Consider the following 16124-nt stretch of genomic DNA (forward strand, 5'->3'; position numbering starts at 1 on the left):
ACTTACCTATGCTTACGTTGTAATGGCATGCGTTGTAATAGCATCTGCTATGTAATGACATGCGTTGTAAAGGCATTCGTTGTAAAGGATCCTGCGTTGTAAAAATCGCGTTGTAATGGTATTCGATGTAAAAGTAGGCGTTTTAACGTCATACATTCGAGAAACCATAGGAGAAGGCACGGACACGAGGCTTGTCAGGGTACGACATCAATTAATTTATTCAAGACATCCTCAACCCATGAGGTAAAAGAAGAGACGCGTTTCGGCTTATAAAAAAGCCTTTGTCAATAGTCACTCCCACTTGAGTTTATATATATATATATATATATATATATATATATATATATATATATATATATATATATATATATATATATTTTACTGGTCCCTTTCAGTATGACAAAAACGTCAGTAGCATCTTCTAGTGCAATAAAACACGGTAAATTCCGAATAAGGAAATAGGAGTTAAAAAATTAACAAAATAAGAGTAATTGCCATCTTTTTTACATGCATCTGTATTTTAAATAATAAGCACATGTCCCATAGTATCTCCACATAGGCTATATAATTTAGGAAGACATGGGAACGCTGGGGGCATGTCTGTCATATATTTAACATGCATCTGTATTTTAAATAATAAGCACATGTCCCATAGTATCGCCACATAGGCTATATAACTTAGGAAGACATGGGAACGCTGGGGGCATGTACAATGACAAGAAAGAGATAAGCAAATAAACCTAGATGTTCTGCAAGTCATTCGCATGCATTCATTCGCATCCATTCACGATCCACAAATCAACTAATACATATGTAGTATAATGTATTGGGCCCATTCCAAAACAGCCAGTGTATTTATAAAGTGTGAATTAAATTTTTTGGGTAAAATACTTTTGACAAATGAATTAATCAATTACCACAATAGATAAAAAAAATCACCAGAGTCACTATGATCAGTCTGTTTTGCTTTATTTGTCTATCTTTCCAGCCAAACAAAAAATACCCAATATGAGGCTAACAGCTGGATCAGGCAAAACTCTGAGGCAAGACGGAGAAAATATTTTGATGTCATTTTCAGTATTGTTCACTTCACTATGCTCAGTGACAAATCGGATGTGTAATGGAAAGTTCTGAAAAAACGAGTCAGTGGTTATGATGGGAAGGGGCACCTTTTACCCGGCACATGCATTGTTAGTAGGGGCCTTCTTATTTAGTGAAATTCAATATGGCGCAGTCTATTTGAATATTCCATGGGGACAATTGATGTGAAAAGAGCGCTGTGCTAAAGAGTGGCGTTGGTCTGGGGGCATCAAGGCCAGCTAAATCCTTCCTCAGGTCATGTGTCAATGCCCCCCTTGGGATTCCGGAGAGTTAAAGGCTTTAACACTGACAACCTGTCCTCTCTGAGCACTTAATCAGCCAAGTGAGTCAACTTGAGCTATGAATATTGAGGCCTGTCTGTCACTCATGTATTCGCAGCCATTATTTTCTGTTTTTCCTTTTCACATTTTTGACCTCTGGGGTGTTTAAAAACAAACCCAAAGAAAGGCATGGCGCGAATGTAAACTAGCTACTCCAAACTGAAGCACGTCCTCAATAAAAGTAAGCACTTTCGTGAATCTCTCTGTCTCAGAAAAAAACACTGTTGACAATAATCGCTGGATACAGTTCATTTTTTTACGTGGATATAAAATCACACTCCAGCCTACACTACATTTATTTTTAATTCTAGAACAAAAGCATTTTGCTTCAAATGGACAAATACAGCACTACTCGCTGTTGAATAATTTAACTACCAGATTTTGGATTTTTTATTTTTAAAAATACCCCTTCTTCTTATTGGCTATTACGCTACGTTGAATAGAAATTATATTAAACCAGACACTACTAGGAAAATAACAGGTGAGGAACTGATATAGTAACATTTATGCACATGCAACTTGAAAGTGTACCTCATTATAATCAATAAGTAGGTGGAGAGCATTTTGGAGATGAGTTGAATACCCGTTGGCTATACCTTTGGCCTTTCTCCATCGAAAAGGTGTTCAGAAACTTGGGTAATACTCGGAAGCAGTGTATGTTCAGCAATAATGATGCGTATTTTCTACAAATAGGGAATCTTTCCCCGGTGCTGCACTTTTAGTCACTATTCTGTGTTTGTGAAGAGCCACACACTGCAACTGTTATGATAGAAAAGCTTGCACCCTCAGGACCCAAACAACATCTCTGTGGCATACTCACTATAATAGTTTGAGGAACAATTGTTCAGTATGTTATTCCACTTCACGGGGAAAAATTCTGAATAGGTGAAATTTATTGCAATTGATCAATTCCAAATCTAAGGATGCTGGACTTTATCAGGTGCAATAAATACTAAGGGGCAGATTTACAAGCCCCTTGCGTGACTTCTGCGTTGCGGTTGCGTCCCTTTTGTGATGTAGCCGCGGCGTAAATGTTGCAGCCCATTTAAAACGTGACGTATCTACGGAGATGCGTCACGTTGTAAAGCCCTGCGTCACATTATACCTGCGTCAGGTATAATGCATTCAGGGTGGGCATTCCCACGCAAAAAACCATGTAGAACTGATGAAGTGAAATCTATAAGATTTCACTGCGTCACTCTACGCCTTCACTGCATCAAAATCCCTACGCCTGCTCAGAGCAGGCTTAAGGAATGACACAGGGCTTTTTGAATGGGACTCACCCATCAATTGTGATGCATTGCTGGAGTAGCGTCACTTTGATGAGCAACTCCAGCAATGTGTCACTTTTGCGCCAACAGATGCGTCAGAATTTCTGATGCATTGTTATTCCTTGCTCCATGAAGCACTGTATTGTAAATACATTTCATCCATAGGGGCGCAAGGACATTCGGCGCTGACGCAAGGAAACTGACGCATCTATGGAGATGCATCAGTTCCTTGTAAATCTGCCCCTGGGGCTTTCATCATCAGGGCCTAAGTACTGTGGGACAGATTTATAAGCCTCTTGCGCCATTTTTGGGCGGCCGTTGCGTCACTTTTTCTGCTGCAGCACCAGCGTAAAAATGCGGCCCATTTACAATGTGACGCCGCACGGAAGATGCGTCACTTTGTAAAGCCCTGCTGCACATTATATCTAAATCAGGTATAATGTATGCAGGGTTGGCGTTCCCATGCAAAAAAGCCTCATAGAAGTGACGCAGGGAAATCTGCAAGATTTCATTGTGTCACATCTAGGACGCCACTGTGTTAAAACCATACGCCTGCTTAGATCAGGCGTAACGAGTGACGCAGCACAATGAGGATAGGCCTCCCCATGCATTGCTGGAGTTGCGTTGTGCTTACAACACAACTCTAGCAATGCATGACTTTTGCACCGACAGATGTGTCAGAATTTCTGACACATCTGTCAATCCTTGTGCTATGGTGCACCGTATTGCAAATACAGTGCATCATGGTGGCGCAAGGGTTTCTCAGGGTGGCACAGGAAAAGTGACGCATCTCTACTGATGCGCCACTTTCTTGTAAATCTGCCCATGTAGTTCCCTTTCTTCTGTTTTATTTCCCCCATGTTCTTTTTCTCACCTATCTCTTTACAACCTCTCTCTCACTCTTCCTACTGTCTCTGTCTCTCTACTATTGGTCTGCTATTACCTGGGTTTTCATATCCTGCATGCCTCTTTCTTCTTTTCTTTCCAGTTCGCTCTTCTCTTTCTGGTGTCTCCCTCCTCTCCATTATTTCTCCTGTGCTCACATTCAGCTACTTTTCTCTGTTCTTACTCTCCCTAAGGTGTGAAGTGATAGAGAGTCATAAGGGTACCTATTTCCTGTAATTTTCTATATTGTAACACAAATTTACTAAATGTTGCAACTCAATTTTCTTTCAGCAAACAGCACATCTCAGAGAGCATTCTGTGGACAGCAAGCAGCAGTTACCCTTCTTTATTGTGTTAGATTGTACTGGCTTGAGGGTCCCCTTCGAACAACACCCACCACCCGCACCCTGCAGGGCCCTTCGTTATGCCCGGGTGCTCAGAGTGCAGTGTGTATGGACCAATGAAGTGAGGAGTGCAAAGTAAGTGATGGTAAGTTGTAGAAAGCCCAGACTCTAATACTGGATGGCTGCATAGTGGAAAGTGTAAGAGGGTTGGGAGTCTTGTGTTTAATACCGAGCTCATGGTGCAGAGCAGGATGTAAGGAGGGAAGAACAGCTGCAAGGGGAAAGGGAGCATAAGGTGCATGGGAGAGTTCAGTGAAAAACAGGGTGAGGAGTATAGAGTGCCAAGGGATGGGCAGTACAGGGTGTAAAATGCTGTGGAAGGCAGGGAGTAAGGTGATAAGTTCAGGAGGCCAGGGGGTCAGTGCATGGTGCAAGGAGGGGTGACCTGTGTGCAACAGGTAGGGGAGGCCTGGGTTGAAAGGATGGAGAAAGCCTGGTGCAAGGGGGTGGGGAGCTAAGTAAGCAAGTTGGTAGGGGCGAAGAGACAAGGCTGTAATGAGCACATGTAGCAAGTGTGTGTCTATAATGCATAAAACAAGGGTTGGACAGTGCAGGGTTCAAGGTGGACATGTAGCACAGCGGACCCTGTGGGAGTGCAGTATGTATGTGAGATTTCTAAAGCACAAACTCCGCAGAGCGCTGTACATCTTTAAAGCCCAGCATTAGGTCAGTGAGTGGTAGGAGAGGTAGTGGGTCTTTGAACTGTTAGTTCATTGTTATATAGTGTTCTTTATAGAGGTGCATTTTCAACTCTTTTCCTAAATTGGAGCAGAGTTTAGGTGATTTTGATGGATGAGGGTAGTTGTTCCAGATCCTGTGTGCATAGCTGGAGAAGGACCGGTGCCTTGTGTTTTATTTTAATATATTTAATCACTTTACTGCTGAGCGTGCTAGCTTCTTTTGTTCATGCTGAGCACAGAGACTACAACATGCTTCATCAGCCATCTATGAACAGTGAGCAGACGGCACAGGCATGAGGGAGGTCTGTGTCAGGGGAGGAGTCCACTGAAGTAAATGCCAACAGTCAATCATACGGCATGCTTTTTCCATTAATTTGTTCTGGAGTGGAGAGGAACCTCAAATCAGCAGAGGATTCCAAATCCACATACGTTTGTTTTGCTGGGTTTTGAGAATCCTTGGAGATCCATAGATTCTGTGAGAAAACCCAACATACTTAGTGTAAAGACGTGGAGGGGACCACCTAGGCCTGGTAGTCAGGGTGTTCTCACCCTGCCTGCTGATGTGCCTTGTTAAAAAAAAAAATCAGGACTCATTGACCAAGTGTGCTACAACCTTTTCTTTCAATGTTGTAGAAGCTAATCAAATCCTTAAATATCACTCCCCTACTGCACACAGTGTTCAATCTGTATACAACTGTTCAGAGAAAACCAACTTCCTCCAGACACTCAAGCACCTCAAGCATTATTAGACCCCGAGGACTGCGGGACCAAATGCAAGACAAGACATGCAGCCTTCCTGCTCAAGCCTTCTCGGGGACCTCCCACCCAGGGGCCAGAGATGGGTGCCCCTGGTGGGTGATAGCTGGCTCCCTGCATAGTAAGGGAGCCTGCATTGCTCCTGCCCAGTGGGAGCAGCTATTTTAGCTTCCATCTGTTGGGCAGACGCAATCTGTATCCCTGCCCACATCAGTGTGGGCAGGTAAGCAGAAGTCTGCTTCCAAAACATGTAGGCATATTTAAATCTCCCGCCGCCTAGAAGCAGACATGTCTTCTTCGCCAGCGCGGCTGCAGGCAGGGAAGACATGTTTGCTACTGCCAGGTGGGGGCCCTGAGGGATGGGGTCTCTGGGCTGACATCAGTTAGGGGAGAGAAGCTGCGCACCTCCTCCCCTTAATTGATATATTGGGCCACTGGTGATGGGGTCCCTGGGACCCAAAATGGTCTCAGGGAGGGGGGCCGTACTCAAGGCCCCCTCCCAAAATGTTTTTTTAATGTTTAAATCTATTTTTATTGTTGCAGAATAGAATCAAAACAAGAGCTTACATATCGAGAGAGCATCTCTCCAGTGTGCAATATAATAATACAACGTTTAGATCGGACAAAGGAAACAAGAAAAACAAATAAACAATGCCCTTCCCCCCCAAGTTGTGACAGGCTCGGCTAGACAAAGTAGCCGCACAATAACGGGGACATGTCAATTCTCTGAATTCCTTGGTGAGTAAAGGTATGAAGGGCTGCCATATTGTTCGGAATGTGTCATCTCATGATGTCAATGGTAGGGTGAGCTTTTCCATCCCCAATATGTCCCATAGGTGTGTAAGCCATGCCAAGTGAGTCAGGACCGTGGGAGATCCCCAGAGCATTAAAGCAGTCTGATGGGCCGTCCACAGAGCTAATGCTAATCTGACGCCCCCTTCAGGAAGTGAGTGGTAAAGTGAGTGGGTTAGGTAATCCTAAAAGAGTGTACGATGGGAATCTAGGAAGCTGCATAGAGAAGTGGGCATCAATGTTATCTAAAGCTGCGGTCCAGAATATTGCCATCCCCAGACAGTCCCACAGAGGGTGACACAACATATGTTTACCCCCACACTGTCGCCAGCATGCGCCGTTGCGGGCAGGGTTCCCTTCATATAGTCGTACCGGGGTTAAGTACCAATAAGAGGTAAATTTTGACTGCCATTTCTGTGCTTGCCATATTATACGTAGTATGCTGCACTCTGTGGTAAATACTGCGCCACTTCTTCAGGGTGAAAGACCAGCCGAGCTCGGTCTTCCAACGTTTTTTGCGAGAGGGATTTATCAGTGGTCTGAGGGGTTTGGAGGAGAACATACAGCTTTGAGATGAGGTGTTTATCTGTGTCTTTACACAAACAAGAGCCACCTCTCGTATGGAGTCAGCTGCCTCTCTGACCCAGGGCGGACAGACTGATGTGTCACCCAGTGCCTTATCTGATCTGGAGATATCTAAACAACTCTGCCTCAGGGATGGAGTAGCTCACTCTCAGGGTGGCAAAGGGTATATGTTCCTCTAAGTCAAAGAAGTTGCCTTGCGCCCTATAGCAGAGCTTTCCAAACTGTGTGTCCCAGCACAGTACTGTGTCACCTGCAAATGGTGGGTGTGTCGCAGGATGACACCAGTACCAAGGGCACTTAGCACATAACTGCTGCTAATTAAGAGGCATTCCTTTGAAAGAGTGTCTCGGAGTCTGCCTCAGCAGCGCAGACTCTGAGACACACTGCTCTATGGAGGTCGGGCGATTCACAACCAAGCCTCATTAACATGTAAATGGTCTTTTAAAGACCTGCGAAGTACAGCTGTGTGTGTGCCCGGGAAGCTGGGGTGAGGTGACAGAGGGTGACAGGCAGAGGGAGTGAGACAGAGGGAGATAGGGGGAGGAAGACAGAGACAGAGGGAGACAGAGAGAGGAAGACAGAGAGAGGGAGACAGAGAGAGAGAGAGGGAGGGAGACAGAGAGAGACAGAGGGATGGAGACAGAGGGACGGAGACAGAGGGATGGAGACAGAGGGACGGAGACAGAGGGAAGGAGACAGAGGGAAGCAGCGAGAGAGAGAGTGGGAGAGAGATAGAGAGGGGGGAGGCAGAGAGGGAGGGAGACAGAGACAGACAGAGATAGAGACAGAGACAGGGACAGACAGAGACAAATAGAGGCAGAGACAGGGACAGGGGCAGGCAGACAAAGGCAGAGACAGACAGAGACGGAGAGGGAGACAGATGGAGGGATACAGGGACAGACAGGGACAGACAGACAGATAGAGGCAGAGACAGGGACAGGGACAGACAGAGGCAGAGACTGAGAGAGACAGAGTTTAATCAGGCAACACCCGAAACACTAGTTGTTGACACTTACCACTGCGCTTCTAGAGGGCAGAAGAAAATGGACTTCATTTTCCATACCAACAGATCTGGGTTTAATCCATTGTTATTTTGCTCTCCAAGCCACCCCAGTTCAGACATGGCCATACGCTCGCTACCCACCCACGCTACATCAAAATGACCACCATGTTTCAAACACCAAAGGTTCAAGATGGGAGCGGGAAGCCCACCATTGTCTGCCTTTAACTTTTAATTCTAAGACTCCCCCGAGGACTTGGCGGGTTTACGCGCATTAACTCTAGGGGGGCGCCTAATCCTTTAAGGCATGAGTAAAGCATCCCTTCCCCACTGCAATTCATTTGGATCCCAGGAGCAACGCCCCCCCCCCCCCCCTGCATCATCTAGGTGGCCGGAGTGCCCCAGTGCAACCCAACTAGAGGACCCCCTGGATGAAATCCCCAAGTGAGCATTGGGAAGGTAATACTTCGACGCCTCAACATCTCCAGGTCAGTAAGGCCCCCGATCCTACCGACTCCCTCAACCAGGAGAGCCAAGGGCCTCTGCACTCTCAGCCTAACACCGCCCGCCCCCAGAGCGGTCCCCTGACCGCTCCTACTACTCCCCCTCTCCTACTCGACATTCAGCTTCCTTCCCCCCTCCCGCCAACAGTCATCCCCTGAAGAGTAACCTCAGTACGCTATACCCCCATCCCCCTAATCGAATAGCCTAGCCACCACCCGTCACATCACCCCCCACCCCAACACCCGAGGACCCTCGCCCCCCACCCACCAAAGATGCCCCCGGCCGTGCAATTGGACCTTTTTGCATGCCCTTCTCCTAATGTCCAGACACCTCACAGACAGAACACCTTTGCTATAACCTACCCCCACAGTCTCTCCTTCAAAGCGAAAAAACGCTTTAAACAGAATTTAATCAGGCAACACCCCGAAACACTAGTTGTTGACACTTACCGCTGCGCTTCTAGAGGGCAGAAGAAAATGGACTTCGTTTTCCATACCAACAGACCTGATCTCTGGGTCCTTATCTTCAACTCTCACGTCCCCGTCTCCAAAACCACCATCACAGACCACAACCGGAAACTAGCCATCTCCCACCTGAAGCATCAGTCCCTGACCGGAGAAATTTATTTTACCATTTTCGATAACGGTACCATCCTAATTCAGGCCAAAGACGAAAACCTCGAGTTTTTCAACTCTCTTTTCCCAGCATTAAAGTCGGCAACTTCCCACAACTCACACCTTTCTATCCCCCCCAGCAGCACCCAACAAACTTCTAGCCATCTGTTCCTGCTTACGCCAACACAGAGATCCCATCCCCGCGTTTCATCAATCCACCAGCCCCGCGCCTCCCTCATCCACAGGGCCACCTATCACCCGACCCCCCTCCACCTCCCATCTATCCCAGCCTCCCAGAACCCAGCCCCCCTCCCAACCCCAACTGAGCCTCAACCCCCGCCCCCATCATCCGCAACACTCCCAGCCCTCAGTCACCTGTCCAAGGAGAATCCCTACTCCCGAGCAAATCCGACTCACAGCCCCCCTCTGCTAACCCCTTCCCTTCAAGTACTCAGCCACCTCCCCAGAGAGGAACTCCACTCACATCCCCAACTAGGCCACATCCCACCACCCCTTATACCTTTTCACAGCCGAACTCGGAGCCAGAAACAACACCTCTCCTCCTTCCAACCCCACCAGATCTGATTTAACTTGCGGCCCCTCACCCAGTAAGCTCTCCTCTGCCCAGCCTCCTCTCCTCACCCCCTCAGACAAGCTGACGCATCGCCTCGATCTTCTGGAAGCGCAGCTCGGAACCCTGATTCATGGCCCGAAGGAAAACTTATCCTCCCTAGGGACAATCCCCCTGCCCACCCCTCACTCCGCATCACCTCCTATCCCACCACCTCCCAGTAGGAATGACTCACGCCCCCCAACCAGTTTACGACCCCCCCCAGGTTCTCGCTCATCTCTCCCCAAACCCTGGATTGAGTCACATGCAGACAGATCCAGCAGATCCAGGCCCACCCTCTCCCCCAAGGAAGCGACCGCATCATTATCCAGCTAGCATGGCCCTCGCCGTTAAACCCTACTCTCACCTCCCTGATCCAAGTCATTACGGAACTGGGTAGGGACCCTCCCCACCGAAGAGGCCCCAGACTCCCTTCGTACCTTTCCTCTATCCCCAAAGCCAAGTCGGACATTCCGAAAATAAATGATGAACCTTCCATCAACTGTATGCTTATCAACAGCAGGTCTGCGGTAAAAAATGCAACGGAAATAGCAGAAGCCATCCTCTCCCACGACCTGGATGTAGCTTTCATCACGGAAACCTGGCTGAACTCCCTGTCTTACCCCAACATGGACCTATTGGTACCGCCCGGTTTCGCAATTATCCACAAAGATAGACCTGAGCACAAAGGGGGCGGCATAGCAATTATTCACAAAAGTAACTTGTCCATCCTAGAAAGTCCCTCCTAACTCTACAACTCGTTTGAATGCCTTTCAGTCAGCATCAAATCGCCCACAAACAGTTCACTCCAATGCCACCTCCTATACCCCCCTCCAGGCAACTCTATTGAATTTGGTGCCCAGCTATCGGACCTGATCAACCAATCCGCACTCACCAACGATAACTACATTATTCTGGGTGACCTCACCTAAGCTGGAACGAAACAAAAAACCCGCTCATCCAATCCCCCAACACCCTCCTACTAGACAACGACTTGATCCAACACTGTTCAGAGGAAACACACCACAGAGGTGCCATCCTGGATGCAATCATCGCAGAAAAAAATGCAATCACTATCGACTTCATCATCCCCGTGGACTGGTCAGACCACCACATCATACTCTTTCATATCAACCAACCGGCCCTTTCCCAACCACCCACTCAGGACGCTCCTCTGTGGGTCAGGAACACTTCCTGAGTCCCCCGAGAAAAACTGGAAGAAGGTCTAAGCACGCTCCTCCCTAACACGGCTGATCACCTCCCAACCACTGAACTCACTTCGCTCTACCAGTTCACCTTGGTGCTCACCTTAAACCGACTGGCTCCCTTGAAACTAAAAAAACCCAGAAGCACCCCCTCCAGGTCCTGGTGCACCACAGACATCAATGAGGAAAGAAGAAAAGAAGACACCTCTGAACCCTAGAAAGAACCTGGAGGAACAACCCCTCCTCCCTCCACCGGGATCAACTCAAGGCAGCAAGCAAAAAATACCATGATCTCATCAAGAGCAAAAAAACAACTTTCTTCTGCTCCGCCTTAGACAACGCCAAAAGCCACCGCAAAGAACTCTTTAACATCATCAAGTGCCAAACATCTAAACCAGTGAGAGCCAACATGGAGGCGTCCAACATCCACTGTGACAACTTTGCCAGCTTTTTCAACGAAAAAATCGCCAAAATCGATTGATTGCTCAGCATTAAGCCCGCCACCCCACTGGATATCCCGACACCAGCATCCAATAGCAATACCCCAATGATCACGTCTACTCGCTGGTCCTCCTTCCGTCCCGTCCAGGAAGAAGTGGTAAGCAATCTGATTGCCACTGCTAAACCCTCTTCCCACGCCCTCGATCAGCTCCCCTTGAGACTGACTAAAGACTTGAAGCTTACACTAGCCCCAATCTGGTGCAAGATCATCAACAGCTCACTGAGCGAGGGTTGCATTCCAGACTGCCTCAAAATTGGACAAGTCACGCCGCTAATAAAAAAACCTGGCCTCGACCCAAAGTACATGAACAACTTTAGACCGGTTTCGAATCTTCCTCTCCTTTCCAAAACTCTAGAAAGATGTGTTCTTCCACAGCTAACCCAACACCTGGAGAACATCAAACTACTAGACCCACACCAATCAGGATTCAGAAAGGGCTGCAGCACAGAAACATCAATCTTAAATATCTTAGACGATCTGCACATGTCACTAGACTCGGACCAATGAAGCCATCTCATCCTCCTAGAGCTGTCGGTAGCGTTCAACACTGTTGACCACACCCTGCTCCTCAAAGTCCTCCAGGAGAGTGCGGGAATTGAAAAGACTGTTCTAAAATGGTTCTCCTCCTTTTTCCACAACCGTACACAAAGAAAAAAAATCAACAACTTTGAATCAGACCCCGCTTCCAGTCAGCCGAGGAGTTCCCCAAGGATCAGTTCTCTCCCCACAACTTTTCAACATTTATATGGAACCCTTCACCACACTGCTAAGAAACTCCAACATCCCCTTCCACCTCTACGCGGATGACACACAACTCTATCTGGAAATCTCCTCGATCGCAGACATTCACAATCTTAATGCCACGCTCATTGAGGTCCAACATTGGCTCTCAACCAACCACCTCAAACTTAACCAAGAGAAAACCAAAGTGCTCCTCATCTCTAAAAGGAACGAGAACACCCAAATCGTCGAATGGCTATAAGCCCTAAACGCCTTCAATGGCGCCCTGACGACAACATACTCAGTGAAATCCTTCGGGATTACCCTTGACCCCAAATTGGACTTGAAAAACACATCTCAAGACCACCAAAAGTGCGTTCCTAAATCTGAAACTACTCTACAAAATAAAACCCTTCCTGCCCCCGAAAGATCTTAAACAGGCCACTCAGGCACTGGTGCTCTTTAGAATTGACAACAGCATCGCAGCACTGACCGGGTCAGCAATATCACACCTAGGTCCTCTCTCCACTACCTCACGTCGCAGCAAGAATGATCACAGGAACGAAGAAATACAAGCACATCTCTCCGGTACTCACGGAACTGAAATGGCTCCCTATCCACCAGCGATCCAGCTTCCGTACAGCTTGCCTCACGCACAAAGCCTTGCATACAGGCAAACCAGAGTACCTGGCTGCGAAACTCAAGAGGGCTGGTCAGACCAGGAACCTCAGAAGCTCCAACACGCTTCTTCTCATCCCACTCAAATCACGGAAGCACAAAACCGAATTGCTCCCAAGATCTGGAACTCCATCCTCCCCCATATCAGAATGACCACCTCCTTCCTGAAATTCAAGACATTACTCAAAGCCCTCTTCCATTGAACGTGCTCTGTCATGTCATAACGAGATTCTCGCTTCCGTCTGGAGGCAGGACAGCTTTCTCCCTCTCCTGAAACCAGGCGCTCTCGAACTATGTTCCGTGCTGCTCTCAAGTGGACGATCTGCAGACTTTTATTTCTCTTATTGTTTTCATGTTCTTGTTTGCCGCCCCCAAAAAATGTTCTTGTTCATAACAGTACATACTGTGAAGTGCTCTGATACCCTCGGGTCCAGCTAGTGCTAAACAAAACTTCAATAAATAAATAAATAAATAAAACGTGCAAATCAGTCTTGACCCTGTGCCTCATGGGAACAGTCCAGCCCGAACTGCCAAGCCATGTCTTCCCTGGACCGGAATCAAGAATCCTAGGACCGGTTTCTGGCTATCAGCCATCTTCAGCCAGGATAGTTTGACTCCAGTGGCATAGTGAGCACAAGACCCATGTCTGGGCATACCCTTCCCACATAGGGTGAACAGCAAAACACACAAGATGATGGACAGAATGTTGCACAATGGCAAAACATTCACACTCAGTCACAGATCTGGGTTTAATCCATCGTTATTTTGCTCACCAAGCCACCCCAGTTCAGACATGGCCATATGCAAATCAGTCTTGACCCTGTGCCTCATGGGAACAGTCCAGCCCGAACTGCCAAGCCATGTCTTCCCTGGACCGGAATCAAGCATCCTAGGACCGGTTTCTGGCTTTCAGCCGTCTTAAGCCAGGATAGCTTGACTCCAGTGGCGTAGTGAGCATTGTTCTGCATTCTGTCCATCAACTGTTGTTTTTGCATTTGTTACCCCAAGTGGGATGGATATGCTCAGACGTGAGTCCCGTGCTCTCCACCCCACTGGTGTCAAGCTATGCTGGCTGATGACGGCTGATAGCCAGAAACATGTCCTAGGCTGCTTGATTCCGGTCCAGGGAAGACATGGCTTGGCAGTTCGGGCTGGACTGTTCCCATGAGGCAAAGGGTCAAGTCTGATTTGCATATGGCCATGTATGAACTGGGGTGGTGTGGAGCACAAAAAAATGATGGATTTAGACCCAGATCTCTGTACTGGGGTGAATCTATGACATTGTTCTGCATTCTGTCCATCAACTGTTGTTTTTGCATTTGTCACCCCGAGTGGGACGGGTATGCTCAGACGTGAGTCCCGTGCTCTTCACACCACTGGAGTCAAGCTAGGAAGGCGCCTTGACACCTTCGGGTTTTAGTTTGCGCGGTATAAGTTGCAAAATAAATAAATAAATAAATAAATAGGATGCTTGATTCCGGTCCAGGGAAGACATGGCTTGGCAGTTCGGGCTGGACTGTTCCCATGAGGCACAGGGTCAAGGCTGATTTGCATATGGCCATATCTGAACTAGGGTGGTGTGGAGTGCAAAAAATGATGGATTTAGGCCCAGATCTCTGTACTGGGGTGAATGTATGACATTGTTCTGCATTCTGTCCATCAGCTGTTGTTTTTACATTTGTCACCCCGACTGGGACGGGTATGATCAGACGTGAGTCCCTTGCTCTCCACACCACTGGAGTCAAGCTATCCTGCCTGATGACTGCTAATAGCCAGAAACCGGTCCTAGGATGCTTGATTCCGGTCCAAGGAAGACGTCTTGGCAGTTTGGGCTGGACTGTTCCCATGAGGCAGAGGGTCAAGGCTGATTTGCATATGGCCATGTATGAACTGGGGTGGTGTGGAGTGCAAAAAAATGATGGATTTAGGCCCAGATCTCTGTACTGGGGTGAATGTATGACATTGTTCTGCAATCTGTCCATCAACTGTTGTTTTTGCACTTGTCACCCCGAGTGGGACGGGTATGCTCAGACATGAGTCCTGTGCTCTCCACACCACTGGAGTCAAGCTATCCTGGCTGATGACGGCTGATAGCCAGAAACCGGTCCTAAGATACTTGATTCCGGTCCAGGGAAGACATGGCTTGCAAGTTCGGGCTGGACTGTTCCCATGAGGCACAGGGTCAACACTGATTTACATTTGACCTTGTCTGAACTGGGGTGATGTGGAGTGCAAAAAACGATGGATTTAGGCCCAGTTCTCTGTACTGGGTTGAATGTATGACATTGTTCTGCATTCTGTCCATCAACTGTTGTCTTTGCATTTGTCACCCCGAGTGGGACGGGTATGCTCAGACGTGAGTCCCGTGCTCTCCACACCACTGGAGTTAAGCTATCCTGGCTGATGACGGCTGATAGCCAGAAACCGGTCCTAGGATGCTTGATTCCGGTCCAGGGAAGACATGCTTGGCAGTTCGGGCTGGACTGTTCCCATGAGGCACAGGATCAAGGCTGATTTGCATATGGCCATGTCTAAACTGGGATCAATCAATCAATCACAGCATTTATATAGCGCGCTACTCACCAGGAGGGTCTCAAGGCGCTTGGGGAGGGGGGGGGGGGGGGTCCGCTACTGCTCGAACAGCCAGGTCTTGAGCTGCTTCCTGAAGGCGAGGTGGTCTTGGGTCAGGCGGAGGTGGGTTGGTGTGGAGTGCAAAAAAACGATGGATCTAGGCCCAGATCTCTGTCCTGGGGTGAATGAATGACATTGTTCTGCATTCTGTCCATCAACTGTTGTTTTTGCAATTGATAAAAAGCAGCAGATGCTGGGGCTGCTGGAAGTCATGCTGTCTAGAAACAAAGTCACAGTTTGCGAGATTCAGGTGTTGCTGGGACACCTTAACTTTGCATGTAGGGTAGTGAGAGTAGGGAGGACTTTTTGTAGATGACTGGGTAGGGCATTGTCAAGACATAGACCGCCGCATCACCATGTACGACTGTCGACGGGAGTGAGGGAGGATTTGTGGATGTGGAAGTTTTTCTTACGAGATTTCAATGGCATTCCATTGGGTCAGGAAGATGACATGGTGTGGGATGTTCACATTTTTTCGGATGCCGCTGGCAGTAAGGGTTTTGTCCTCTACTGGCAATGGAAGTGGTGCGCAGAACAGTGGCTCAGTGAGTGGGGGGCAGGGGTAGGAGCATAGCTTTCCTGGAATTTTTCCCCATGGCAGTACAGTGACGTTATGGGGAGCACAACTGGCCCACAAGAGAGTGATTTTCAGGATTGATAACATGGCAGTTGTGGAAATTGTCAATCAGCAGTCTGCTAGGGACAAGCAGGTACTGAAGCTGCTTAGAGTGTTTGTTTTGGGCAGCTTGCATTATGACAATGCGTTTCGTGCTGTACACGTGCCAGGTGTGGACAATGACATAGCGAATGCTTTGTCTCGTTCACAGTGGGGGAGATTCCGCGAACTAGCCAAAGATGCAGACAGG

The sequence above is a fragment of the Lissotriton vulgaris genome, chromosome 3_1 (assembly GCF_964263255.1).
Source record: "Lissotriton vulgaris chromosome 3_1, aLisVul1.2, whole genome shotgun sequence".
NCBI classification, from domain to species: domain Eukaryota; kingdom Metazoa; phylum Chordata; class Amphibia; order Caudata; family Salamandridae; genus Lissotriton; species Lissotriton vulgaris.